We start from the raw sequence: 26,217 nt of genomic DNA, 5'->3' as shown, positions 1-26,217 counted from the left end.
TAATTATATAATATATAATAAATTATTTATATTTATATTATTTTTGTAAATATCCATATATAGCCTTAAAAATCCCCAGTAAAATTTTCCCCAGTAATTTAGTCATTTTAATACTTCAGCTTGTTTTAATTAATTGCCATGATCATGAGTTCAAGTTTTAAGTTTAAATTTCATCTAATTAATCTCATCTGATTTTTATATTTTATTTTATTTTAGCTTTATTTCAATTACTGAAAATGATTTTAAAGGTTTTTGTTTGAGTTTTAGTTAATAATATGACCAATAACCAACAAATGGCCAATATTACTATGCTACATAATTCTGTTATTTTTTTTTAGGAATAAATCAAAAATAAAATCTAAAGTCAGTCAATCATTTTAAGAGAATTTAAGCATGTACAGCATGTTATGTACAGTATTGAAAATGGATATCAATTTTGAGAATTAGTAAAGATTACATTTAGGAGTTATTATTATCATTTTGTTTTTAATGAAAACTGTTGGAAGACTATTGCTGGAAGTTATTGTTGGATGATGGCAAAAAAAACAAAAAAAACATAACTACTTAAAAATAGGGCATGTACAACTGAATATCCAATAGTGACTGATGCTGGCCAAAAAAATAAAAAAAGTGGTATTCATATATCACTGGTGCATCTCTTAAAAATTTGTTGATATCTCTTAGCAATAGGAAATATGTCAACACAGGAGACAGAAAACTGCAGTTTACATAACAAAATGAGTTAGGTTCACCGTGGTGTGTGCATCCCCATCTCAAAAGTGTTTGTCTTCGGGAAGCATCTTGGCAGGGACCATTAGATGCTCTGGCATCTCAAACATCCTGGAAAGACAGAGCCGCTGCGACGGGGTGGTAAGAACATGATGCGGCGAGCTAAGGGAAGGTATCTTCGGGACAAAGAGCAACCAGAGCGGGACAATGGCTGTGAACAATCTGAGCGTTTTATTCATCCCGCTGTTGTCCTGAGCTGGGGCTATCATGCATAAGCACGCCACCACAAACAAACTGCAACCTGGGCGCCTCCACCACTCCTGATCGCCTCCACCGTTTTCAACCTGCAAATTCCTTTGGCTTGTTTTAAAGAGAGAAGCGTCCCATTCTGTCAATGTCACCGCGGATATCCCTATATACAATGCAATTGAAGATAAGCCTAATCTTGCACACCCACACGGCATCTTCATTTTTTCCCCTATCAAAGCCGACAGTATGTACAAACCGGAGGATTAGCCACAGACTTCTATCCTTTGGAATAAACTCAAGCACAGTACGTGCAAAGTAAACCTAGCAAGGACAAAGCACAAATATTGTTCAATGAACATTTAACACAGAAATAATAATCCAACACCTTGCATGCAAAACATGACAGAGTACATCTGATATTAAACTTCTACTTAATAATCTAAACAGACTACTTATGCAAAAATAATGCATTCGTCGAACGCTTCATGCTTTTCCGCTACAAAAAACCAAGGCGCAGACATGCTTTCTAATTTGAATAAGATTAGATATACAAGGTATTAGAAGATTTCTGTTGCATAAATACAGGGTTCATAACATCTGCGCTGGTGCACAGTGTCATTTGTGCATTTACAAATTGAAGTAAATGGATTACGGAGGCCTTCTTTACAAGAGATCTACAAACAACACACAATTCCATGTAGTAGAAATTTCATGACTCTTTATGAGCTAATTTCCTCCATGTTACACACTACAAAAGCTGCCTGTGTAGATTAAAAAACAATATTCAAAGCAGGCGTGAAGCTATTGTGCTTTAAGAGCGCAGATTAAAAACACAGATACCCTTTAAAAAAGCTCATGCGGAACACAAACCTCAAGTTAGAAATAAAAAACGATATTCTTATTATAGAACAGTCTTCCAGGTCTGATGTTTTTTTGTTTTTTTTGTCAAAATGCAAATGCTAGATTTAAATTCATTTATTTTCATCACATCAGCTGAGGGCCTTAATTCTGCTCTCTTATTTTAATACTTGGCTTTACGGCTTGTAATTGTATGATTTGCATTTTTTTTTTGCTCCCATTATAAATAATCCATGCAACACACGGCCTGGCTGCCAAGCTGGCATCACTTTCTATTTAATCTTGTGAAACAGTCGCTTTATCTCCTTGTTCAACCTGGGGTTTATCTTTTGTTGTGGCACCGTACTATTGATGCGGAAATGTTTACAAAGCAATATACACTTGCCCCATTTAGCGAAAGCGAGAGTTCAAGGTATTAATATGATGGTTTTATCACCCCCAGCGTGCTTCGCTCAGTCATTGACTTAATAACAGCCACTGTTTTCTTTAATGGCTCCTTTGCCTAGGACGCGGCGTCTCGTTAACAATGCCAGCGTTTCTACGTATCGCCAGGAGAGCAGTTTTTGTTTTGTTTTGTTGTGCAGAACTATCGACCGTGGTATTCTCCTTCAACTCCCTGTGGGGTTGAGAGCGGAGCCCCCGTTACATCGGCATGTGCTCCATTATCATTTCAATACGAGTATGACACACCGGCGTGCGGCGGAATGCTACGTTTCTATTTCCACTCCACAAACGATAGCAAACGCCGTATGCCCGGTGTGAGGTTTCCCCGACACCCTCCTCCTCTGCCCCCCCACCTCCCATTGCCCTGCCGCAAGCGAAACAGCAACGCTAGCAACTAGCGTAATGTGCGCCGCGAGGCCCCAGCAGCACAGGACAGGCTAAGACTATAACCAGTTACATAATCGCCGCAATAAACACGTTCCGATTGTGCTCAACACACAGCACTTAACTCCCACTGACGATAACAGAGTACGCAGCAACCCTTCGCCAGCTTCCAAGGGAAATAAAAGAGGGAGCGATCTAACTCTATACTTCATTCTCACACTTAAGGGCCATGCATTTTCCAAACGATGAAACATATAATCATTGCGGCCCAGGGATATTTTACAGTCGGCGTACATTGTGTTTGAACAGTCTGCATCTTTGTTAAGTCATGGGGAATAATCAGATACGCAAAATGGGCACGTTTCGGGGTGGAATTTGTGAATTAGTGTCAAATTGTATTAAACATATGTGGCCCTGGACCACAAAACAAATCTTAAGTAGCATGGGTATATTTGTAGCAATAGCCAACAATACATTGTATAGGTCAAAATGATCGATTTTTCTTTTATGCCAAAAATCAGAAGGACATTAATTAAATAAATATCATGTTCCATGAAGATATTTTGTACATTTCCTGAAATATATGAAAACTTAATTTTTGATTAGTAATATGCATTGCTAAGAACTTCATTTGGACAACTTTAAAGGTGATTTCTCAATATTTTGATACTTTTGCACCCTCAGATTCCAGATTTTCAAATAGTTGTATCTCGACCAAATATTGTCCTATCCTAACAAACTAAACATCAATGGAAAGCTTATTTATTCAGCTTCAGATGATGTATACATCTCAATTTAAAAAAAATACTCTTTTGACTGGTTTTGGTGGTCAGAGGTCACATATTTATTTGAGAACAATACTGTGATTATACATTTGATACTGAACAATAAAACCCATAATCACTGCACCTGTGGATATTTTATAGTCGATGTACATGGTGTTTCAACAGATATTCACCCAAAATGTGTGCTTGTTTTTTAAAATTCATAAATGTGACCCTGGACCACAAAACCAGTCATAAGGGTACATTTTTCAAAATACATCACATGAAAGCTGAATAAATAAGCTTTCCATTGATGTAAGTGCGTTAGATAGGACAATATTTGGCCGAGATACAACTATTTGAAAATCTCGTATCCGAGGGTGCAAAAAAATCTAAATATTGAGAAAATCGCCTTTGAAGTTGTCCAAATGAAGTTCTCATATAAGTTTTCATACATTTACGGTAGGAAATTTACAAAATATCTTCATGGAACATGATCTGCACTTAATATCCTAATGACTTTTGGCATAAAAGAAAAAACAATGTATACAATGCATTGTTGGCTATTGCTACAAATATACCCGTGCTACTTCAGACTGGTCTTGTGGTCCAGGGTTACAAATTAGTTTTGATTTATATGAGATATATTTATTTAAAATGAATATTGTGATTTATTTTTTAATGCGAATCTATTTGAAAAGAAAAAAATGGCACACGCACACACAACAGCATCGCTTTGATTATATATTCTCTTTTCTAATTTCTGTCAAGAGGAGCTGCATTTGAAATGAGAGGACTGGCAGAAATCTGCATGATGTATTCAGCATCTAATGAGCGGCGGGGTGAATTGTAGGCACAGGGCATATGCAGTGCCCTGCGAAATCCCCTCTCCTGCACAGTATGATTATTCACCCTCATGTAGCACTGCACTTCCTCTATTCGGTCAAGCCCACAGGATTTACCAATCCAAAGCTCTGACGGCTCGAGAAAAAGAGGCCTGTCCTCCTCCAGAAGGGCTCCCTGCTTTGAGACGCCCTGGCTCCCCGCACTGCCAGGGCTCAGGCGCACCACAACTGAGGCGCATCCATCTGTGTGCCTTGTAGGTGCTGTGGAGATAACCAATTTTTCAAAGCACAACCAGAACTTGCATAATGCCTCATGCACCCACGTTATGACTCACTAAATTACATAAACAGAATGTGGGGTATTCTCTCTGTCTCTCTCTCTCGCTTGCTCGATCTTTTTGCTTTTTTCCTGCCATTGTTATTTCTTCCAAAATCATTTTCGACTGAACAAAGCTACTGAAAACAATGTAATGAGGGTATAAAAAGACATGTCAGCTTATGTAGAGGATCATGTTTCCTTTAGGACGATAGGAGGGGGGAGACAATGTGCACTACAGTGTGGGAGATTAAACCACACACAAAAAAGTCGGGGGAAATCTTTTAACTTCATTTTAATCTGAAAATGAGCTCTCGTTTACAACAGACTTTGTTAAAGAAAATGTTTCAAATGTTTAAGAATATGTACAATATTAAATACTGTCCAATTGTCTAATCATAACACAGCTATTGGAATTAGAGCTGCAAAACGATTAGTCGATTCAAAATAAAAGTTTATGTTTGGATACTATATTTGTGTGTGTACTGTGTATATTTATTATAAATACACACACATATATGTATATATTTTAAAAAATATTTGTACTGTATGTATTGTATGTAAACACTTTTATATAATTTATATTATATATAAACATAAATATTTATATAGAAATCTAACATATTTTTCCTTAATATACACACATGTATGTGTGTATATTTATATATATATATATATATATATATATATAATAAATATACACAGTGCACACACACATATAGTATACAAACAAATTTTATTTTGAATCGATTAATCGCAACTAATCGTTTTGCAGCTCTAAACTGAATAAGATCGCTTTAAATCAAATACAAAAACAAAATGTTTTGCCAAAATATATATAAAATCTAATAAATGACTATAAATATGTTTAAAAAGTGACATAACAGTAAACTCCTGCTACAAATAATGTTTTACATAAACAGCCAATTAAAACAGTTATTGAATGATATACTGAAAGTTAAATTTTTACCTGTACTGTACGAATATGTGATTCCTTGCATTTAATAATTTTAGCAAACATTATTAAATATGAATCACAAAGCATTTGTACAGTATAAGTCTGCAAAAATGTAAAAATGTCATTCAGTGTCTATGCATGACTCCTTTGGTTTTTATTTACATTTTGGGACAAATGCTTGCTTATTACACTCTTAGAAAAAAAGGTACAAAAGCTGTCACTGGGGCAGGACTGAGGCTTTTCAAAAGGTACACTTTTGTACCTTTTAGGTACTAATATAAAGGGCTGCAAAATGATTAGTCGCGATTAAGTCAAAATAAATGTTTATGTTACACTGTGTATATTTATTTTGTATATATAAATAAACACACCTAAAAGTATATAATTTAAAAAATATATATGTATGTATTGTATGCATATGTATGTAAACTTGTATATAATTTATATTGTATATAAATGTAAATATTTTACGTAGAAATCTAACATATTTTTCCTTAATATATACACCTATGTGTGCATGTGTATTTTTATATACATAATAAATATACACAGTACACACACATACAGTACGTAAACAAACTTTTATTTTGAATTGATTAATCACGACTAATCATTTTGTACTAATATGTACACTTTAGGTACTCGTATGTACGTTGAAGGTGCCAATATTGACTCTTTAGACACAAAGGAGTGAGTATCTTTTGAAAACCACCCTAGTGACAGCTTTTGTATCTTTTTGCTGAGAATGTACATTTTTACAAAGATTTTTAATTTAATTAATTAAAAAAGTGCTATAAAACTAAAAACCGGCAAATTCAGTCCAAACGGCTTGATATCACACACACAGTCAATGAAATGCAGCCGTTTCAACCTAAATGCCACAAAATGTTGATAAAAATTATAAAACAATATTAATAAAAATAACAATAATAGTAAAACTAGCAAATACACTCCAAACCCTTCCAAACAGCCAATCCAAACACAGCCATGTTGTCAGAGCTAAATGATATTTGTACATTTTTAACTCCCTAATACTGTGATTCCACACTTGCAATCACTGTCCAAAACTGTTAATCAAGTGGCTACATTCTAAACTCCTCCCACAAATGATGTCCCACACTAACAACCAATCAAAACACAGCCATGTGGTGGACACCGAATGATGCGTCAGAAGTTACATTTCTACCTTCTACTGCAGTAAATCCACACACTTAATCAAACACTTCCACACCGAACCATCAATTCACAAGCGTCCCTCATGCGCGAGTCGAGTCACGGCCCGAGCGCGTCACGTAAAGTGCGTTAAGTTCAATTGCTAGTTGTTATTGCTCTCGTAAGTACTTTCCGATGCAGATGTCATTATAATCATTATCATTTTTGCATCCTGAGAGAGTCATCAATATTCCAACAAAGGTTCAGAGAGGGAGAGCAAACGCGTGCGAGGGAGAGAATATCAACAAAACAAACTATAATTCCCCGCTATTTCAATTACCCATCATTAGCTCGCATTTCCATCCCATTGCCATTCCCCCAGCAAAATCAAGGTCTCTCACACACATCCCCATTAGCTGTGATAAAAGCATGCCTGGTGTTTAGCAACAAAAGCAGCTCGCTGCTCTGTTAGCTGACTGATCACACTATGAGACCCAGGCGTTCTCTGACATTAACACACACACACACACATACAAATGCGAGCGTCCGACCGCGCACCGGCGCTCAACTGGAGTCCTCAGCGAGAAATTCCCTTTCCTTTGTAGGTCAGGCTTAGATGCAGGCATACTCAGATTGAAAATTTCATTAGAAAACCTGCCGTACACTGCCTTAGCCCCGGGTCTCACGACACTATATTGATTTTAATAGATACCAACTCACCCCCTCGTGACGCGAGAGCTCTTGTGTGGAAGAATAGCTACCAGGCAGTGTTAACAGTGGCCGCACAGCTCCATGAAGCAACACTCATGCACTCTCACACTGAATGGAAAAGGATCATTTCAAACAGCAAGGCAAGAAACAAAAAAAAAAAGCCACGCGCAAGGGGTAAGCACACAGAGAAAGAACGAGGGAAAGGAGAGAGAGAGAGACAGGGAGGGGAGAGACACAGAGAGAGAGAGAGAAAGAGAGAGAGATGGGAAATTAATAATCCCAGAGACAAGTCCCCTCTGTGTTATTCATCAGGCTGCTTTCTCGCAAGCTGCGGAGGAGCGGAGATATGCAGATGGGAGGGGCCAACGGCACACTCCATTGGTTCGCGTGCCTCATTCCTATACATTGCAGCCAATCCACTTTTTTTTTAAACTGTGGAGGTACAAATATACAGTAGCTGCCTTGCGGTTTCACAGAGGGAAGCGAGGAGAGGATAAAAGACAAATGAGGAGCTAAAAAGTGGGGGGCAGAAGGAAGAGGAGGCGGAGAAAGGAGGCAGGCGCTGGATGAGGAACACTGCTTAGGGGCTCAGCGATGCTGCCTTCAGTTAATGCACTATTAACTTTATTTGAGCTGACTTCCCATTTGATCCTCTGCGGTGGGGTCACTCAATGGTGGGCAATTTCTTCCCAAATCGCATCGTAATGAAATTGCTGCCTATTTCCCAAACCTATAATAATACATAAAAAAAGCGAGAGGGAAAACACACACGCACACACGCAAACACACACACACACACACACAAAAGTGAAATAATGCAGGTGATGTTGGCTGGCTGCCCTTGCTGTCAGACATTACAGGCAATTCCTTGCCTCCATTTTCCATGTTACAATGAATACATTTCACAGCTCACTTGCTCTAAAGTGTGGGTGGTACAGCATAACAACCTACACCATGTGAGAGAATATCTAACACTTTCACCTCTCTCTTTTTCTCTGGCGTTGCAGTAAAGCGAAGCGAGTCTCCAAACCTCCACACTCAGCCAAGCTCATCAATTATTGAGGCTGCACATCGGCCCCACAAAATCTGATGCTTTAAATGTAGTTTTGTGTTACAGTCTGCGAGAGCGAAAAAGCTGATGCAGAGGAAAGGCTTATTTCGCTCCTGCGCGCAAACCCGTGCCGGCTACGTCGTGTCGAACGGTCTGCGGATTAAAACCGTCTGGCGTCTTTCAGATTTCGCACCGCGACAAAAGACGACGGGCGTTGAGACAGTGGCTTCACAAATGCTGCTCTGAAGTTCTCTTTATTTTACGGATGTGAAAAAGCATTTGTGACCCTGGACCACAAAACCTGTCATAAGGGTCAATTTTTGGAAATTGAAATTGATAGGACAGTTAGGATAGAACAATATTTGGAAAATCTGGAATCTGAGGGTGCAAAAAAATCCAAATATTGAGAAAATCGCCTTTAAAGTTGTGCAAATGAAGTTCTTAGCAATGCATGTTACTAAACAAATATTAAGTTTTGATATATTTACAGTAGGAAATTTACAAAATATCTTCATTGAACATAATCTTTACTTTAATCTGGCATAAAAGAAAAATCGATCATTTTGACCCATACAGTGTATTTTTGGTTATTGCTACAAATATACCCGTGCTACTTAAGACTGGATTTGAGGCTCAGGGTCAAATTTTTAAGATGATATTTTAAAGACTGTTGGGGTACAAACAAAACACCTCTGACTATCATATCCAAAAAAAAAAAGACACTGAGACATATTTCAAAAAAATTTTTTAAATGTGCTCCACAGATGAAAGTCATACAGGATAGGAACAGTATGAGGGGATTTAAAAGTTACTTAACACTATATCATAAAATAAAATAAAATAACACCCATTTAAAAAGTCTGTCATTAAGCAAACTGTTCACAATTGAAAGTACTGCTAATAATAACAGTAAATAAAATTATTCCTGATCTTAATATTAATAATCATGACATCCAATATATTAACTGATGCTCAGGATTCAGTTTTGAATTGATTAATTAATGACAACTTCATCAGTTCAGGATTTTACTGTGCATAAAATTATGTGCAATATGTTTATATGTTTGCTGTCAAACAATTAATCGCATCCAAAATAAAAGTTTTTGTTTACATAATTTATGGGTGTGTACTGCTATTTATTATGTATATATAAATACACACGCATATATATATTTAAGAAAAATGTTATGTTTATATATAAAAAAATGTAATATCAATTATATGATTATAAATAAATACATCTAAATACATATACAATTTTCTAAATATATACTTTTTGTGTAATTATATAATACATAATAAATATACACGTTTAATTATGTAATCAAAAACTTTTATTTTGGATGCGATTAATCATTTGACAGCACTCATTTATATTATTTGTTTCTAGATTAGATTAATAATAATAATGATACATTTGATGCATTTACTATTATTATTACTATGTTTGAAGCGCAGGATATGATCTTTAACATCAGTTTATGGTTTTACTCTGCAAACTAGTCAACTAGCCATTCAATCTGACCTACCCTTAGCATATTCAAGAGTAATTTCGAAGTGCACTAAGAGCAATCCCAGCACACTCGTAGAACTGACGGGTTTAATGTCTTGTGTGCAGATTGGTTCAATCCAGACCAGGGCTGCTCATTTCAATGGCTGAATGTGCCACAGTAATTTCACATTTTGGCTCAGAAAGCGGCCACCGCAGGGGGGCTATGAACAGTCAGTTGGATGTGGCAAGGGGACAGTCATGTGAAATCGCAAACCGAATGTGAGCGGTGAGAGGCCAATCCTGGCTCGTTGTAATCAGCTAATTAAGCACTTCAGTCAGGCCGGGCGAAGGCTGCCACATTTCCCTTTGTTATCAAATTCATTATTCTATGTCTAGAAAAAAAAAAAAAAAAAAGGGAAGGCAACACGAACAAGATGGACTAGAAGCTCATACAAAGTACGAGAGGGAGGTTGAGATGTGACATCTCTCTCTCTCTCGCTCTCTGTAACGTCTCGGGCCAGATCTGGAATCTGATAGTCTCTGAACGCAAACACAAACTGCTTGGCTGATCTGCGGGATAATGGGCGCGTGGATGTGTATCAGTGGCATAACTGCGCCAGAGAAACAGACGGTAATTACCATTGCCCTCTCTCTCACACCTCCAGCGTGCACACACAGGAAATGGGAAATGGGCTCGGGCGATAGCGAGCCACCTAGCCTCCTCACCTCATTCCCCACCAATTCAAACTAATCTACTTCTTGATTTCAGAGGGAAATCAACAAACATTCATTCCATTGAATCCTCGCCGCTCCACGTGGGGAAGGAGGGGGGGCTCGGAGAGTAAAAGCGAGCAATGGGAGCCCATTGAAAATGATTGTCTCATTCAGCCGCGGCACACGCGGAGGCCTTTATCCAAACCTGGCTTGAAGCTCATCCAGAACTTTCTATCACATTACAAACGCTCGGCGCTGGAGTGCCTGAGATTAATCGCAGGTTAAATGCGCCTTTATGTACACTGCATAGCCTGATAACAAGCAAAGCCAGACGGGGCTTGGGAATTAGCTCGTTGGAGGGAAAAAAAAAAAAAAAAAAAAGAAAACAATGCTGGAAAACACGTCCAGATCCCATCAATATTCATGACATATTTCTACTTTGTAGATTAAGAATAGGGAAAAGACCATCCGTTAAGTGTTGTTTCACAAGGACAGCTCTGGGCGACGGCTGATGGTTTCTCTCGTCCTCCCGTCGGCTCTTTTTCATCTCACTGGGCTTACAGAGATCCCTTTGCTTTTATTTTCTGTCATTAAATTGTGTGATAGAATTAAGGATAAGAGCAGCTGGGTACTACATCAATAGAAAATCAATTATATTGTCAAAACATAGATGTATGACCTGCAATTTTTCATCTGCAGTGAAAAAATCTCTAAAAAACGAAAATAAAAAATGGTTTATTTTTTGAAGTTTAATCACAATTTTCGATCTGATCCTGAAAAGCTGTTTATCCGCTTCCGTGACATTCATATTTGTGACAACCATATCAAGTAATTCAATGACAAACAGAATAAACAACGGCCAGAGCTCGCCTCATACATTTTAAGCACTTTCCCAGAGGAAATCGACATCTAACATCATTCTCGCTGAGGCGAGATTCAACAGACCGTTGGTCTGAACAGACTGTACCGACAAAATGGCAGACGTACACAAACAGGATTTCCTCGGCATTATCTCGTGCCAAAGTGTAGCCGTTTTAATTGCGCTGATTATACGAGCATATTGTGAATTCCCCGCTGCCTCGTTGAGTTCAGACTCGAGAGGGCCTCGGGAGCAGCGGCCGCAGCGCTGAAGGGCTCTTCGAGTCCTCGTTGAAATAATTTGAGGGTGAAGTTGTGACCTCGAGCACCTGAAGTACCTTTCAATCTACTGCGGCGAGCGCTACGCAAACAATACCTGCCTTCCAGGATTAATCTCAGCTCCCAATCACGAGGGTTTCCTGCGTGGCTCCTTTCGACGGCCTTGGGTCACCATCAACCCCGACGACGTCCAAATTGCTCGGCGTCCACCTGCGTTTCGCTCCCAAACCCCCTTCCCTGTAGTTTGTCATAAACGTGTCTGAAACGCTCTCAAATGACAGCATTTGGGAGTGTTTTTCCCCTCTTCTATCTGTTCACTGTTGGAGCTGTAATTGACTTTATGCTCCGTTCCCGATATCTTTGACACAGCTGATGTGAGCTCTCAGCGGAGGCTAGAGATATGTCATACAATCCAATCTCCCGCTCCACTCAGATCACAGTCACCATTTAATTAAAGCCAGCAATGAACACTTTATTTAATGGCCTGGCCCCTCCCCCTCTCCATTACGCCCACCCCTGACTCCTCACACCTCACAGAGCATCACACACGCTCCTTCATCTAGTCCTACCTCAGTATAACCCTCGAAAACCACCTTTTATATATATACACACACGCAGTGACATTTCGATTCTAACTTCCTTTTTTTATCTCATCATTAAGCTGAATACATCCTTGTACACAAGTATACTACTGCTCAAAAGTTTAATTAATTAATTATTAATTCATTAATGCAAGGATGCATTAAATTGATCAAAAGTGACAGCAATATTTAAAAATAATAGATTTCTACACTCTAAAAACGCTGGGTTAAAAACAACAAATGCCATGGTTAAACTATGGTAAGTGTAGCAAGACCATGGTTAATTTATGGTTACCATGGTTTAACTATAGTAACATGGTTTTTTGGTTTTATTTGTAGTAAAAACCATGGATAATTTTTGTAAGAGAACCTTCTAGGTAGTTTTGCAATTTAAACTCAACTATTGTTTAAAAATTACTATGCAGCAGCTTAAAATGAACCAAAAATAAACTATAAATTAAAGAAATAAGCCCCAATAAGCCATGGTTTACAGTGAATTTATAACGGCTAAGGGGTGTTGTTAGGCACAACACAATGCTAAAACCCACTTAGCTGTTATAAATTCACTGTAAACCATGGCTTCAGAGGGATTATTGCTTTTATAGAATGGTTATTCCATATACGTAGTAAGGCTTCACAAAAAAACAGAGCAAATAAAGTGTAATGATATTAGTAAAAACATTATTCTTCCGCCAAACAATGTAGTTCCTCAGAGACGGTTGTGGTTGCCGAGCAACACTCAAACGTAAACAAAGGTGTATGTTTGTTGAGTAATTTACAGCAGCTTCGAATGCGGCTCAACCAATCAGAATCAGGGACCGGAACTATCTGTTTTAAAATAAAAATCAGACACATAATTACTAGAGGCATCAGCATTAATCAAAAGGTGAACAAACCAATTTAAAAAAATGTTTCTTATTTAATTATTATTAATTCACCTTAATAATAAACGTTCATTTATTAAACATATTAATAAATGTTAATTTCCAACCCATTTTGGGATCATTTTAAGCAAGAAATATTGTAATTTTTAAGTAATACTAAGATAAAACAACCCAGATGTAGTTTTCAAAGCAACCCAATCCCTGGGTTTGTCTATTTTTCACCAAGCACTGGGCTGTTTTTAACCCAGCATTTTTTTAGAGCACAACTGTAGTCAAATCCATATATTAAAATAGGTTTCTGAAGGATCATGTGACATTGAAGACTGGAGTAATGGGTGTCGAAAATTAGGCTTTTAGAACAAATAACTGAATACTGAATTGCAGAATAATTAAATAAAGGGTTATTTTAAACTGTGATAACATTTCACAATATTACTTTTTTTACTGATTTTTTTATAATAAATGTTGCATTTATTTTGCAGTATTTTTATTGTTTAAATGCAGTGTATATATCTATATATATTGCGAGGCATTCCCTACAGCAAAACAGCAGACAAAAAGTGCAAATACTAAACTGACCTGCACTATTTAATAACACCGAAGTGCATTTCGGTCAAATTATTTTGACAAAAATCAATAAAAACTGGTATATTGTTGGGGGTCTCAAAGTTCTACCTGCTGGGCCATACTGTAATGTGCAAGCAAGGGGTAATATCTGTTTCTTTGGCAGGAAGATTATCCCTTAGTGAATCTGTCACTTCCCATTTCAGTTAACACACTGTTGAGTAGGGTTCATCACACACTGAAAAAAAAAGAAGCCCAGCTGAATACAAAGCAAAAACTACAGTCTTCAAAGCCATACAGGAGCCAAAAGAGCCAAATTCTGAGGGACCCGATTCACAGCAATAAAAGACGCGGGCTGTTTCGCCCACGGACACGTTCTGAGAATGTGGGCTAATGTGTTTTATAAACAAATGGCTTTTATATAGTGGAAAGTGGACAAAAACACAATGGCACTCTAGGTCTCTTGCTTTTGTGTCAAAAAGGCGATGGGGGTTAACTGGCTTTTGAGCAATGAGAGCACTTTGGTACATGTCATTTTGAAGGGGTTGCAGTTCACTCAAAATCTATCATCTGAGGCCGTTCTTTCTGAGGATGTGGATCAGCACACAGAAGATTTGATTTGACAGGGTCAGGAGGTTGTGCCTAGAGACATTAATAAACTCGCCAAGTCCCCGAGACTCCAGATTCACTTGACCCAACTGCTCTGCTGCTGATCCCAACAAACCTAGCAACAAAATGAAAGTTCAACAAATATCAAGTATATAGAGTTACGTTTTTGCCGATTGTGCTGTCCTCGAAATCTTTTCATTTTTGACCCTTGAATAATGTCAACACAGACTTCTTTGATCCATTCAATCTTGAATGCTTTCGAATAGACATGATCAACATAAAACAATGTATGATTAAGAGCTGTTAAAAAGTAGCTAGAAAAAAAAAAAAATAAAGAGAAGTATTTTTGCACAGTTGTACCAGAAAAATGGCGTAAAATTACAGGAACAACTTTGCACTGTTTACATAGGCATTGATGTTCTGTCTTTTTACCGGTAAAATACCATTCACACATCAGTTTCAAAATACCGGTAAATACTGTGACATCATTTGTAAACATGGAGTGGTATACGCAGTCAGTATTTTTGTTGATGTTTTCATTTTTGTGTCAAACGTTCACAATCTTGCAGCTGATTTTGGCCCAGAGAGATCATACTCAGTTATGTCACTTGCAGCTGTGCGCTGGTAACAAGTGAAGTGAAACAGGTAAAATCCATGGATTAAGAGAAAAAAAAAAAAAATTGTGCTTTTTGATGCCAGAATCAAAATGCAAATAATTTTTAGAGAATACTGTTGTCAAAGATGCCATCTGAAGTTAAACGCAGACGTTTAAATGGACAGACTATGGATGAAAACTGCTATAATTACTCTAATTTTAAAGCATAAATTTTATTTAAACAATATGTCTACATAATATTCACATATGCTGTTCATAGGGGATGCATTATATTAGCCTTACAATATTTAAACCTATTACTATCAAGATTTTACATAACATTTATTTCTTTTATCTGACAATTCTGACTTTTGCAAGTTTATATCTGCTTGTTCAGACTTTTTAGCTTTTTATTACGATTTAACAACAATAGTGAGTTTGTTAATTCTCAGAGGAAAAAGAGAGAATGACAAGTTGATTAGCCCAGATTAAATGTCTTACGTCAGCAAGTTCTGAACTCATACGTGCTCATACCGGTAATCTCGTTCTGCATTCACACAGAGTACATTGCCAGTAATTTACTGTTAAAGTTACAACTTCTCATTCTGGTAAATTTCCAGAACTAATTTACCTGCATTTTTTAAAAAGTCCTGTTCATACAAGATTCATACAATGGTAATTTACTGGTAATTTACCAGTAAAGACTGTATGTGTGAAAGGGGCTAGTACCCAACCAACCAGAACACCCAATAAACACCATGGGCCTATTTTAGCGATCTAAGCGCATAGTCTAAAGCGCACGGTGCAGGTGGTATGTCCGAATCGGTCGGCACACCTGGTCACATGGTCTAAAAGCGTTGTCCCTATCCTTTTTAATGAGTCGTGGGTGTGTTTTGTGCGTAACGTGCAGTAAACCAATCAGAGTCTCATCTCCCATTCCCTTTAAGAGCCAGTTGCACTTGCGCCATGGCAGATTCGCTATTTACACGGCGGAATTTGCACGTCCTGGCACATATTACCAACGCGCTCTTTAAATAACAAAAAAAAAAAAATAGTGCGCCATTGACTTTAGACCAGGTTTTAGTTGGTCAATAGTGCAGTCTTTTGAGTTGCCTCAAAATAGCAACACACCAACAATGCACCTGAACACACCTCGTTTTCAGAAAAGCACACCCACGGGCTAACAAATGGGCACAAATGCATTTGCTATTTAAACAACGTGGCGGAGGATGTGCAAATGATAACTGCGTCGAGCTGAAACTAGCAAAACTCTATTGCATCACGCCTGGCGCCGCATTGTGCCGGGTGTATGATAGAGCCCCATAACTTAGCTTAACTTTCATGCTAAAAATAGTCCAAACAACTTAGCAATGGCATAGCTAGGGTGACTATATGACATGACACTGTTTCATACCTGCTAATGACTGAAAAGTAGTTTGACCAGTAGTTTGCTGACATCTGCACATAATTCACCAATCGTGGTTCACGTGAAGGTGAGATCTACAGAGAACGGTCAAAGCAATGCAAATACACGTAGAGTGCATACGGTATAATGTATGAGGACTGTAGAGCACACGTCAATAAGCAAACAAACCTGGACAATTTAGAAATCCCGGCCAGAACATGACTGCGAAAAAGAACTACCTAGGTTTAGCAACACCTTACCACTATAGTCTCAGGTTCATTTAAAATGTAAAAATCTAATTAGATATAATAGTAGAGAGATAGTAAATTACTGGGAATTGATCGACAAGACTCAAACCTTTGTCTGCACAAGAGCAGTACATTTCCTGTAGTATATTTGCTACAACTGCAGCATGGCTTTAACTGCGCTATGTTTTATGCGTTTTTTAAACTCAATGAATTTCAGCTGTCCTACATTGCAGTAACTCTTTGAATCATAAAAAAAAATCCGGAATGCTTCATATAAATAAATTGAATCTTATCAATTTCATTCGAATGATTGCTTGGCAAGTTCTGAGACTACAGCAGAATTACACACTCTGAAATTCCAGTAAGACATGCCTGCCGGCCATTCACACATCTCCATAATAGGCCAGACCGTCTAACAGCCAAGATCAGTAGCACTCTTTTAAAAAGGAACCACAAAGAAACAAGATCTATGCTGTGCAGAGGGACACTTATTACCAGCAACTTGCTTATTCATGTATTTCTGTGATGCATTAATTAAGGCAAGGATGCAGGAGATATATGATTGAGCGAAGAGAGAGAGAGAGAGAGAGTCAGGGAAAAACAGATTATGTGAGGCACTCTGGGACTTTCTTCTTCCAAGCAACTGCAATATGACCGAAGGGATCACGTTAACCCACTTCTATCAGACGACTGTGGAGCCGGGCTTCCAATGAAAGGAGTCGAGATTTGCCACCGTAAGATGCTTCGTATGTGCCGGGAAACATGTAAATGCTTCTGCCGCATGTACTGTAGTAGCCTAGTGCTTAGTGGTGAACAACGCAGACGTGATGTCTGCAATTCATTCAGAAGAATCAGAGAGATGGCCCTCGGGAGCGCTACATCAGGCCGGGGGCATTGAAAGTTCTTCTGTGCAGAATGAAGATGTGCAGAATCAGGACACATCATGGGTTTGATTTGCAATGAACACATGAACTGATTCGAATATACCATAAATGAGCCATAACTTGCTTTGGATTGAAATATGAATAGCAAATGAATATTTATAAACGTACAGATATACCTGGGTCAATGTCATGACATTTCTTTTCTATCTTATTTTATAATCTATTATGACTACTTTATACATAAATATATATATATATATATATATATATATATATATACATACATATATATATTCAAAGCACATAAAAAATGCAATTCATACCGTATATACAAAGACTTAAATAACCTCTTCTATCAATTTTTCTTAATGAATTAAAATTAATTAAAATATTTTGTTGGATGGACATAAAGTTCTGATATCGCAAAGAAGAACTCAAAAAGATACTCAAAGAAAGAACTTCTCGAAAAGAAAGCCTAAGTTTGGCATAATTATTTATTAAAATGTATTAAAAATAAATATAAATGTGTGTGTGTAATATATATATATATATATATATATATATATATATATGTATAATACATTATATGAAAGAGAAGAATCCTTAATTTGACATTATGTACACAAAAAATAAAGAAATGTTATAAATTCATATTATTCTGTAAGAATCCATGATATTAGTAAAAATAATGAAATTGAAAGTAATTAAAACTCTGCACACACATGTATTCAAGGTTCAAGGAAGTTGTTACTCAATTCAAACTTTTCTTGCATTTTCAAAACTATATAAACCAAACATAAATGCGAAGAATGCATGTTTCTAAGAACTTGGCGTGTGTCTTCAGATTTTTCCTTTCTTTATCATGAACACTCTTATGTGTCATTGACCTACCTACAATACCGTTTGATCTCAACATCTCAAATGAATAATTTAGTTTGCCTGATCATTTTAACTGATAATCTAATCACAAGGATGAAAAACGAGTGCAGAACACCAGCATATGCCCAACTCATCCCTGGGTCTACAAACAACGCACTTTGGCAGCATCTGCTGGGGCCCGAAAAAATTACACACACTTTGACACATGAAACAGGACACGGACCTGCTCGCATTTCAGCAGGACGTCCATCCGTCCACATGTACAAACCCAAACGTGTGTATCTCATCTTCAGAGTGTGATAATTGAATAATAATCTCATTTGCATTTTCAGACAGCTCCGGCAACCGGCAAGGATTTCGACTTTACAGATAATGACAATTATCTCAATTTCCCTTTAATGTTTTAATTTCGAGCAGGCACTATTATGTGGGAACAGATAGGGTGAGCAATGATTAAAATAGCAACTTGTGTTGGTTTTGGAGCTTTGAAATGACTTGTCCTATCAGAGAGAATGCACATGGGAAGCGTCCCTCTCCATCGCTTTAATTCCCTGGTGTTTAGCATATTGTATGCCCATGGCTGGTAAATTAGTCACATCTGGAATAGCCTAATTAACAGATAGGAGCTTAACCTACTTATCAGAGCAAGCCACTTGGACTTTTTTTTTTTTTTTTTCCTTTTTTTCGGTTCGAGGGTGGGGGCACCAGGGGGTGGGCAAGCAGGGAGGACGGCTGGATGGAGAAAAGAAAGCTCACTAGCTTCCCAATTTGCTGATGACGGTCTTGTTTTTTTTTTTTTAATGAACGCCACACGCCACCCGCCTCCCTCCGTGCTTCGCACTGACTCATTTCCCGGCTAAAAGCGTGCGGATGATGTCAAGGTGTCAAGAAGCGTGGCTGACAGCCCAACATTACCAAACAATTGGCCGGGGTCAGCGTAAAAACAATACTGCGCTCTCAGACCCTCCATTACAGAAATGGAAAAATTCTGTCAGCCCTGGATTTAATGTTATTTGCAAATGATACAGTACTTAACTAGCCTCTTATGCCATCTCTCCACCTCCAGCTCATTTCTCTCCTTCCTCTCAAGCACAATTAAAGGTAAATAGGCAATAAAGGAATTGCTTTAAGTATTAACGCAAGAGTTTCCCCCGTCTTTTACGCTTTAATGGTAAACATGGCTTTTGTACCACAATTTCCACTAATGTAATCTAATAGCTGTTCTAGTAGACCCCGGCATCACATTATTGATATCTGCAGGATGAAAGCAATTTTTCATTTAACGCGTGAGGAGAAGGAGAAAAAAAAAAAAAAAAAAAAAAAAAAACAGTTCCTGTGCTGGCTTGGCTGTATAATGGAAATGGAGGAAATAAAATCATTCATGCCTCTTATGACAGTGTTACGTTTTTAAAACCTTCAATAAAAGCGTGGCCTTTCCGATTCCCCCTAATTAATCATCGGCAACCCTTTAAGCGTCGCGGGGACGGGGCGGACCATCTCCGCCGTAAATTTGAGAAATACCGTCTTACACGATAAGACCGCTGCGCCGGTTTCAATCCCTTTTGTACGCATTCGCCCTTAAAAAACATTTCCACAGCTAACAGCCGAGCATATTAGAAAATAAAATACAATTCTGCCACCTGACACTTCAATTTAGCCCGCTCCAACTGCTGAAGCCATCAGCCCGCTGGCCTGCCTGCCTGCCATGATGGAGAATCCCCCAAATATCACTTAACTGATCTGAGCCAGGCACGTAATGCTCATGCACTCTCCCCCACTGCATTACCGACACACACTCTCTCTCTCTGCAGTGCGTTCCGCTCACACACACAATCTCATTTTAATTGACTGCATTGTCTGGGCCGAGGCTGCGGGGAGCGCCTCCACCCTCCTCTCTCCACCCTGCCGCTTTGAGGAGTATTTACAATCCGATAATCTTCAAGCTCCTCACCACATCTATTACACTGCAGAAGAACAGACGCCGAGAAACCGGTGCCTTTAAAGGGATAGTTCACCCGAAAATGAAAATACGCACAGCATGCACTCACCTTCGTGCCGTTTCAAATCTGTACGACTTTCGCTCTTCTGTGGATCACAAAAGAAGACATTTTATAGAATGTGCTGGCTGCTCTTTGCCACGCTATAAACATTAAAGTGAACTGGAGCTTTTGAGCTTTTGAAATGAATGCAAAAGCACCATAAAAGTGACTCGCATGTAGATTACAAGTCTTCTTTATGCCCAGAATACACTACACTACACTACTTTGCCCCGATTTCCGCTGTCTGGAGAAGTTGACGCTAACTGCCGAAAGTCAGAGCCAGTCTGCTGATTTGAGATGACGCATGACGTATGATGGTCACAGAATTCAAGTTGACTATTAGTCACACGTTTATTAATAAACCATATAAATCATAATCGTGAGCCTTGAATTGCCTACATAGCCTAATAAGTGCTCAAACGCACGCAAAAGATTATAATAATTACGAATGTGTCAGGGAAAAACTGCAAGGAGGCTGCATTAACATTTTAATAATTTACTGATAAACTAGTTCTCTCTTTGTTTTCGGTATAAAAGATAAAGTCGGCGACAATGACAGAAGTGATGCGCCTGTATACATGTTTTATATGGATTACATCACCTGAGAATATCTGTTTTCTATTTAAATTGGTTCATTTGAAAAGTAGACATTTCACTCTCTATAGACATATGTTTCATGTCTGTAAGGCAAGTATACACAGAGTTTCGAAGTTTCACACTCAAGTTCACAGAGGCCAAAACGGCAGAAAGCGCATCCTGTTTGCTTTCATTATTTTACAAAAGCACAACGTTTCATTGTTATTCTAAGTGCACACAAATAAACATAGAGTCTTTACAGATTCTAAAGATCTGTATGACCAAAAATTGCAGAGTATTTTAAGAGCAAGTGACCGCACCAGCGCCTCCATCTGTCATGCAGTGAGCGTGCTACAGTTCAGCTTACACACTCCGCACAGACATTTCAAATTGCGCATATTTTCTAGGTTAACATTAGATTGAGCGCAATACTGCTTACATATTTCAGATGAAAAGCCATATTTGAGGAGGTTCAGATTTTAAAAGTTGTATAGTGTATTCTAGGCTTTAGACACTTGAAAAGCCAATGTTCACTGAAAATCTTACAATCCCCTCTTATTGGTGCGTTCATGAGATAAAATGTCAAATTAGTAAATCACCCTTCTGAGTCTGATCTTTTCAATGAACCAGTTCATCCAGTTTAGAAGTGAATCATTCTTTTATGAATCAAACTGATAACTGTGTTTAACTGACTCTGTTTTGATCCATTTGCATAAGTGAACAGCTCTCTGGGGACTGTCAGTACATAACTTAAATTTCAATCTGATTTCTCACAAAAAGCTATCATGCGATTTCCCAAGACTATGTTAGCTATACTTAAACGGTCTAGTTTTCATGAAGAAAGAAGACCTGTACACTGTCAGACAAAAAAAGTGCAACTTTGTACCTTAAATTTGCATATCAGTACCTTAGAGTAGTAATATGTACCCTTAAGGTACTTCTATGAAGCCTTTAGGGGTAAACAAGTATGAAGATGTTTCTGGGAGTGTACATACTTCAAGTAAACATAATAACAAGTAAATAAATGCATAACTTAAACTTCTGATATATGACCTCAACAGGGTTTGGGTTTTAGAGTGGGCCTAGACGCCAGGCGCCAACAGGAAGCCGCGCACCTGCCCTTCGTCTCGACTGCGCTCGTCGTTCCCAGTGTCTCTCGCTCTCTTACTGCTGAGGTATGGAGCCGGCATAGCAATCTCCCCGCATCGCCATCCTTCACCACATCAAATGATCATTTAGCACGGCCCCCTCTCCGTGATTGATTGACTCAGCCCACGCCTAAATCACCCTCATAAAACTGGTATTGTGACAATGCTGGGAGTGTGACAGGTTAAGGAATCGTATTGATTCACAACTGCAGTCCTGCGGTGTGACTGAGGCACGTCAGGAGCGAAGGCGAGCCCGCAGACCGCAGAATGAGGTGCCGGCTTCGATAATGCTGTTGATTTTCAATACACAAAGAACAAGAGAATATGCTAAAATGGGTGCTTTCAAAGTTGATTCGAGAATCAAGCTTGAAGTGTCACTAACAGGTTTAAGAGAGGTCTCAGAAGAGCGCCGCTAAAAGAACAGTAATGCTTCTAGGACCGACTCCGACCTCCATTTTCTCTCCTCAAATGTAGCGCGCTGCCATTCAAAGCGAGCTCATTCAGGACACGCTTTTAAAACGTGTCCTCGTGGACTGTTCATGTGTCAACAGTCCTCTAGCGTTAAAGGAAAGCTTCCCTGACATAAGAAGGCCTTGGGGTACGTCCCAGCCCAAAAAGTCAGTCATTTTTTTGCTGCGGCATGGGAAATAACACCGAGAATTAGCCAGTCGTGAAGAAACGCTCTTTGTTTTCGGGTATTTTACAGAGGTGGCATGTCCCGTGTCAGTCCTCACAAATCGACAGTGGGCTCCAGACAAATCACAGCCAGCCGAGGCAATATATGAGACTTCAGCCCCTTGAACAAGACTGCTGAAATCAGCAGCTTTACAGGGTCAGTCCTCCAACCATCCTCCCTCCCTCCTTCTCTCTCTCTCTCTCGCTCCCTATTTTTTTTCTTTACCTCACTGCCGAGACGCCAAAGCAATCAATCTTAACTAGAGCCATTCCTTCTCTGGAGTGAAGGGTGCCATTTGTTTTCTTCCGTTGGGATGCTACCCTTTCCCAGGAATATCTCTCCTGTGCCCATCTTTTACATATTCCTTCATTATTGGTTTATGATTATAATAAGAGCTCTAATGTTCCTCATGCCCGAGACATTCCCCTCGGTTTGCAATCTGAATACTGATAGTGATTTTACCTCAGAGGGTAAGATTTACGGCATACATTTTCATACCTTTTTTTGTTTTTCTGGTGATTTTGTGCTGTGAAATGTAAAGCTTTTTAAAGAGACTATTTTGTCTGTGAAAAAAACACTGAACGTATTCAAACAGGTTTCCTAAACACTCCCCTGTCTGCCATTGGGTGACTAAACAGATAGCCCCGCCTCCACACTCAGCCCATTTGTTCAGCCACTGTTGCCGTGTTGGGCAGGTCAGAATCCTTAAACAAACTGAGCATTGTTTTGAAAACACCTCAGAGACAGTGTTCTCATTAGTCTGGATTTCTTATAGCTGTCTCAACATATGTGACCCTGGACCACAAAACCAGTCATAAGTAGCACGGGTATATTTGTAGCAATAGCCAACAATGCACTGTATGGGTCAAAATAACTGAATTTTCTTTTATGCCAAAAATCATTAGGATATTAAATAAAGATCATATTCCATGAAGATCTTTTGTAAATTTCCTACCATAAATATATCAAAACTTAATTTTTGATTAGTAATATGCATTGCTAAGAACTTCATGGATTCATTGGAATATTCCGATTTTTTTTGCACCCTCAGATTCCAGATTTTCAAATATTGTCCTATCCCAACAAACCATACATCAATGGAAATGATTTATTCAGCTTTCAGATGATGTATCAATCACAATTAAAAAAAAACAAGTCCCTTATGACTGGTTTTGTGGTCCAGGGTCACATATTAAACTGTTTTAACATAAAAAATTACACACTCCAGCCTCAAATTTCCCTAAAAATTAATTTCTGCATTCTTGGAGTGTCTGAATGGCCTAATGATGATTTAGTAACTGAGACCGAAATTCATTCCTGGTCATATTTTACCAGAGTTTGGCACAATTTGAATAAAATCTTTTTTCCATCATAGCCGCTAAAGAAGAAATGCAGAAATACTGCACATTTAATTTGTAGTCGGTATTTTTGCATTAGTGACTTCTGAGCTTTTAAAACACGTTCAACTGGCCGTCGGTTAATATTCTTTAAAACGAGGACCATCACTTTAAGCGAAGAATCAAAATATGAAAATTAAGGAAGACACCACAACTAGGAAGGAAACATTATTTGTCAAACACACTGACACATACTCCACAAGCAAAAAAAAAAAGGGGGGGGGGAGGGAGAGAAGGGTGCAGGAGAGTGAAAGAGAGAGTGTGTGTGAGAGAGATTCCTTTCATTAATCCATGAATGTAATTACTGTATAAACAGCCCCTTCCTCTGATTGATGTCCCTCAGCCATGTTTCATTTACTTCAGCATGTTCTCATATTTGAGTGAAATAAACAAGCATATTCCCACAGGAGTCATTTACATCTCACCCCTCTCATCAAACACATTAAAAGGCAGCTGAACCCCGCTCCATTTCGCCAACATTTCCGGTCTGCCCATAAGAGTCGGGACATCGAGGCATCTCAAGACAGAATGACGGGTGGTGAAATGGGCCATAGATTATACATTAAATTAAAAAAAAAAAAAAAAAAGATGATGGATGTTGAGAGAAGTCATTTAAATCCACCTCTCAGCTGCTTGTGCTGCGGAGACGCCTGGAGAGGTTCAATCATTCCGGCAATTCTACAAATAGCTTTTCACTCAATGAAGCACGCAAGAGTTGGACCTTGTTTCAAAAATACACCGAATGTGAACGGAAGAGAAATTACCTTTCTGAAAACTCAAGAGTCAAATCAGTCAGGTTGATCCTACGCTTCACACAAACAAGCCTTATGATCAGTTGTGTTAATGAATAATTGTAACAATAATTATGACACATCTTTAAACACATGATCAACACTCAATATCATGAGTTATATCAGGGGTGCCAAACATATCTCCTGTCAAAGCGTGCAGGATGTTTAGAGATAGAGAAAAAAATTCTGCTTAAAAAGAGTTGCAAATCGAACGGCATGCAAGATATACTAATAATTTCCCATTTTTAGTTACAGCAAGATATATCAGCTCTACAAGGACAATTATTAGCAGTAAATAGTGAAGTTCACAATTGTTTCCAACTCCCCACTGAATAAGATGTCTATAATTAAAATTAGCCGTACTCTGTCTTTTTAGGCCTAAATCTAGAGCAGCGTGTGGTTTTCCCTTTTCTCATCAATATTGTTTTAAAATACACATATCTAAAGGTCTCTGGTGAATTAAAAGAATAAATTCCATGTGCTCCCTTTTGTTTCATCACGAAATTGGTTATTAATGCAACAAAGTTGATTTTAGACATTATTACCTTGGGAAAATGTGTGTGCTCTGAATGAATACACCATTTTTTAATAAAATAAAATAAAATAAAATAAAATAAAATACATTCACTGCTTAACAAAAAAAAAACAACCATTTCCTACATATCATTCCAGCTGTGACTATGACATACTGCTTCACCACTGACAGAACAATACCCTGAAAAAGTGTCGTTTGCCACTGTGTGCATCATGGGATGCATTTGCAGGTCTCCATCAGCACCATGGACAGTTGCTGTTTGGGGGACTGAATGATAAATCTGGATTTGTTTGGCCTTAAGGCCTTTCCCAGGGCATTCCCCAGTTTGTCTGGAGCATAAAGGTTATTTCCAGCAGACCGACAAGTCCCTGTCATAAATCCCCACGCAACAAGCCGAGGCCCCAGTACATGCACACATATTCAGACATCATATTTGACTTAAATCCCTCTGCTATTTGTTTGGTTTGACACTGGTGACACTTTGATTAATCTAATTTGCTCGCTTGCGTTTACGGCTTCGGCGGCAATGAATCTTTATTTTATATGGTCAAGCGCTGGCATTTCCCTTCAGACCGGACTCGCCGGGGGAAGGGGGGCGGTGG

The 26,217-nt window shown here is 38.4% G+C and overlaps 1 protein-coding gene across 6 annotated transcripts in view; it reads right to left on the bottom strand.

Moving 5' to 3' along the window:
• rbfox1 (RNA binding fox-1 homolog 1) overlaps positions 1-26,217 on the bottom strand; it is a 324,483-nt gene that overhangs the window by 99,495 nt on the left and 198,771 nt on the right. The window contains exon 1 of one of the 6 annotated variants that reach the window (XM_051102692.1): positions 7,420-7,711. The exons of the other annotated variants lie outside the window; for them this stretch is intronic. The gene's annotated coding sequence lies outside the window, so the exon portion shown is untranslated. Of the gene's footprint in view, positions 1-7,419; positions 7,712-26,217 lie in introns of those variants that run through there. 6 annotated transcript variants of the gene reach the window in all.

The sequence above is a fragment of the Labeo rohita genome, chromosome 3 (assembly GCF_022985175.1).
Source record: "Labeo rohita strain BAU-BD-2019 chromosome 3, IGBB_LRoh.1.0, whole genome shotgun sequence".
In the NCBI taxonomy this organism is placed as follows: Eukaryota; Metazoa; Chordata; class Actinopteri; order Cypriniformes; family Cyprinidae; genus Labeo; species Labeo rohita.
The sequence above is the reverse complement of the archived record's forward strand: the minus strand, read 5'-3'. Positions and strand labels throughout refer to the sequence as shown.